The sequence below is a fragment of the Nanorana parkeri genome, unplaced genomic scaffold, assembly GCF_000935625.1.
Source record: "Nanorana parkeri isolate BGI_ZX_2015 unplaced genomic scaffold, ASM93562v1 scaffold1191, whole genome shotgun sequence".
In the NCBI taxonomy this organism is placed as follows: Eukaryota; Metazoa; Chordata; class Amphibia; order Anura; family Dicroglossidae; genus Nanorana; species Nanorana parkeri.
The window spans coordinates 115,572-120,377 of record NW_017307459.1 but is presented as its reverse complement, the minus strand read 5'-3'; the positions used below and the strand labels follow the sequence as shown (position 1 = coordinate 120,377).

Sequence of the window (4,806 nt, the reverse complement as noted above, 5' to 3'; positions counted from 1 at the left end):
GGTTGATTTACTAACCTTATAAACACGCCACGAACATGTATACACCTCTGTAGTGTGTTCCCTCCCAGCATGATCTATTGGTGGAATCTAGACACCTTTGTAGTGTGTACACACCCAGCAGGTGTGTTGTGCAAAGCCCTGCATGAATTGCAAGGTGATGTTGTGTAAATTAGCTCTACATTGTGTTGCTTGCGTTGATGAATGCAGGAATTAAATGCATGAGCTAACCATTTTTGTCTAAACTGTGAAGCAGCATTATATATGCATCATGTGCATGATTTTTCCATATATGGCATTAGTAGAAATATGCTTTTAGAGACTTTTGATTTGGTTGATAAATACGTTTTGCTGTGTGAAAATCACACGCACTTAGTGCGTGCGTTTAGGTTAGTAAATCACCCCCATAATATCAGATGCACGGTGTGTGCTTTGTTTTCAGTGGGTCAGATTACTCATACATTTAAAAGGAGCAATAGAGCATGTATCATTGCCAAGTAGGAAGGAGAGTTATACAAAAACACAAGATTTTTGAAAGCTTTATAAGCTTTAGTTAAAATGGCACCCCAAGACACAATTACAGTAATGAGCAACATACTGGTGCATTAATAAAAAGGTTATTCTTTTTTGGCCTGATTCAGTGCAGTGGCAGTCTTTTTAAATTCAATGGGTTGCCTTAACGCAACATATGTTAGGCACAATCTGAAGGGGGCCTCATACTTTTTTTTGCACATTAGGCCTGTTCTATTAATGTGTTCCTAATAAAGCAACACTGTCACTAAATTAATATGTTAAATAAAATTATAATTACCTGCCCTGCTGCCCATGCCCCAAGTCTTTGCTCTCTTCAAAAGTTATGGTTTCTGGTGGCTACTCTTCGTCTGACACACTTCCAAGAGTGTTGGTACCCCATGAAGGACTGTGGTTACTTCTGCAGGCCTGTATGTCACTAAAAGACACAGTAGTGATGTATAGGCCAGCAAAATAAACTACATGAGGACCAGGAATCCAACACAATCAGAAGTTGAGGATTCTCAAGTCACCATAGCACTTGAAGACAACCAAGATCAGCGATGCGCTTGGCCGGGCAGGCAAGTATATATATTTTTAAGGGGGGATTTCTTTATAACATTTTAATATAGGGACAGTATTGCTTTAAGAACCGGAGTTGTTTCTCTTTAGACACCCACTAGATTACATTCTGTTTGGATCTGATTGGAAGGCACATAGTACAGTAATATCTCTAGTTATGGATGAGAACATGTTGATCAACCCCACAGTGATTTCCAGAAGGTGAGTATTGTATTGTACTGGGATTTGCCCTTATTCAATGTTTGTCATTACTGATTATTATAGCAGGACGGCTGCCGGTGAGAAATATGAGAGCTCCTGAATAGAGATTGCATGTTAAAATTGTTATAATAAAATATATTGTAATTACAACAGCTTAACCCAAACCTCAGGAGGGTTTGACGAGCACTGATGCTGTTCACCAGAGACACACTCTCTTTTTAAATGAAATTCCATAAAATGAATGGGGAGGATGTGAATTTGCAACCAACACACACTTACTACTATTGAACCACGTGGAGATCATTAAATATGTATGATTCGTCATTGCTTTCAAAAACTAGCAGCTTAATGCATCTGTAACTTGGGTTTCGTCTGTAGAATCTTAGTTTAGATGTTCCCAGTTGTGGTTTGGTGATTCCTAATGTCCTTTCAGCCCTTGTACAATACTGATTTACTAAAGAATGTTTGCATTCACCAGTGAATTCATAGAAAGTATTGATTTAATTATTCAAAAATATAAATACGTGGCCTATATCTGTGAAATATCCTAAAGCAGAATTATTACCAGAAGCTGAAAATCCTTCTTGAATCCTCCAGCGGATCCAGTGCACACAGTATTTGGTCCTGTTTACATCTGTTCAGTGGTTTTCAAATAAAACCAAATTTATTTTCTGTTTGTGTTGTACTGTAGCTCCACCCCAGACTAAAGCCCAATGTATGGGCATGCACTGGCGCCACCTCCCACTGTTCATTCTGCAGCTCTTCCATCCAGTCTTCCAGTCCTGTGCCTCTTCTGCTCTACCCCTCTGCTATCTGCCATTTACTCAAAAAAGAAAGACTGATCCCACAACCAAACATTAGCTATATTGGGGAAGAGACACTAGAGTAGTAGGTGTCGGCTTGTGTTGTGAATGACAGCTGGAATGATGGCTGATGGGTGTGTCTGGGCTCAGTCCTTCCTCCTTTGTGTGGCAAAGAGGTACAGCAGAAGAGGCACCGGCTCTGAGCAGTGCTGTGCTCTGCTACGAATGAGCAGAGCATAGATTAGTTGACATGCCCCCCTCCCCCTGTGTTCCTAGTGCTGACTACGTCTCAGACAAGCGCTTGAGCCAGAAACAAGCAACCACCATTCATACTTCCTTTATTATTTGTCTTCTTGTTAGCTGCATGGTTGGACAGCCATGGGGGCAGGGGAGGCACTTTGTCCGACCACACAGCTAACCTTAGACGACACATAGATGGGACAAAGTACTATATGTACTTTGTCCCCTGGACAAAGGAGCAATACAAAAAAAAGTGGAAGTATTTTTTTGTAGTCACCAGCATAAAAGTGCAACATTGACTTTTGTCAAATAGCACACATGGGTCTCTTTCCACTATATACTTATATATATATATATATGGGGTTATCAACAATTTGACCTTTTTTGCTTGGCAGTGACAGTGGCCTTCTCAGTCTTTCAGATTTTTTAAACAGTGAAAACCTGACAGAGGTTCTAAGTCTTCCTACTCATCCAAAACTGAAATAACTGACTGAATTGGGTCTTTAAAGAGTAGCTAAGCAAAATACACTAAAAATGTTTATCACTGGCAGAGCCAAGCACATTTTCTGTCTCTTCTACCCTTAGAAAATACCAAGTGGCAATCTTTTTACTGAATGTATGTAACATGACCCCCTCCCATTGCAATTACAGACAGTCCTTTTACCAAACTTTAATTGCCAACAAAAGCTCTTCCTGTAAAAAAGAAAGTAAATATTCACCTTTCCTACCACCCACACCGCCCAAGACTGCTCCTTGAAGATATTTCCCCTGCTGAAATTTCTTCAGAAACCAACAATTTCAGAAGTGTCCATCTCCTGTTCCCTCTTTACATTCACTGGCTCCTCCTGCCAATCTCTACATCACTTCAGGCACAGTAGTGACATAGAGGTTGGCAGGAGGAGATACCACTGGGAGCAGCGACCGCGTTTTACTGCGTGTTACCGCACCACTAGGTAATGCCAAGTATGCCACCCAGGGACGTCCCTATAATGAGGCAGCCTTAGGTGGTTGCCTCAGGTGGCATTTCTTTAGGTCACATCTGGTTCTTCCCAGCCAAGCGCCCCGGTTTGCTAAGAGCTCTTAACAACCTGTGATGCTCTGGCCGGCATCTTGCAGAAACAGAAACTTAAAGTGCAGGTTTAAAATATAAAGAGTTTATTGAATACAATAATAAACGTACATGCAAAAATAATGGAGAAAGTCCAGGACGTAGTTAGTGCCAAGCCAGAAGTGAGAAACCACAGCAGGTAATAAGCCAAACTAGTTCAGGGAACACAGAGTGCAGGATGAACGGAAACAAAGCCGGGGTCAGGAACCATATCAGTCAGCCAGAGCCAGGGTCATACACAGAGATCAGGAACAACAGCAGCACACTTGGTTGATCAGAACCAGGGCTGGTGCTAGGATTCGTGCCTACAAAGGCAAGGTGCATTTTTGCGCCCGCATGTCGGGATCCTCAGGCAGTCGCCGGCCAGCTAAATTAGAACCCCACCTGGAGCTCCTCCCACTGGACCAGCGCTGACTTGCCGCTGCTCTCCCGCATCTCAATTCCCTTTGCGGCCCCCCCTTTTTTCTCTTTGTATGTGCTTTTCTCTTATGTTTTGTCTTCCTTTTTTTCTCCACCTACCTAAAGGTTCTTCTGGTGTCTGTTAGAGCCTGCCACAGATGTTACGGAGTGATGGCACGGCTATAGTATACAGCTCTTCTTACCTTATTAGCGGAGCTTTGCTTGCGTCCTGCAGCAGCAGCAGGTAGCTGGCGACCCCGTTTCAGGTCTCAAGCAAGACTAGCCCACCCACGGAGTCTATACACATGTTGTTTTGGTGCTTTTTGATTTCATGAAGGCTTATGGGAGGGGAGGTTTTATGTTTTTTTCAGTTACCATATTCTGTTTGGATTTATAGTGATGCATTTCATTAGCTTTTATACAGCTGCCCCGCTGTAGCTCACCATTAAGCTGTTCTATTGATGTAAAGTAATGTTTTACCACATGAACCTTTTGGTACTAATTTCTTGTGGATGGAATGTATTTCTGTTCTTCCTCAATAAAAATATTTGTACAACAGAAAAAAAAAATAGAGAGCTGGTGTTGCATCATCACTTTGAGACAGGAATTTCTCAGAAGTTGTGTTAGTAGTTGCAAAATGATGATGTTAACTGGTTTAAACATAAAAGGGCGCCAAAGAGGAACAATAGCGCCAGAAACACTACACAAGTCATGCTGCAAGCAACTGGACAAGCAAGGGTAAGAAACCTTGACAGCCGCCCAGCTCACTGACGTAACTGGTTGCCAGGAGCTGAACAGGATGCTCTGGCTGTCAACCCACCCAGCTCCCGGCAACCAGTGATGTCAGTGAGCTGAGCGGGACGCCAGACAGAGCCAGAAGTACCGTGCACCCCCCTTCAAGGCACCCCTCCCCCGTACATATGCACCACCAGCACTCCCCTTTACCAACCCCACCCCCCCCCCCCC

General features: G+C 42.9%; 1 protein-coding gene across 1 annotated transcript in view; it reads left to right on the top strand.

Annotated features, from left to right (window-relative positions):
- Nucleotides 1-4,806, top strand: part of PLCXD3 (phosphatidylinositol specific phospholipase C X domain containing 3) — a 96,334-nt gene that overhangs the window by 32,630 nt on the left and 58,898 nt on the right. The gene's annotated exons all lie outside the window — the stretch shown is intronic.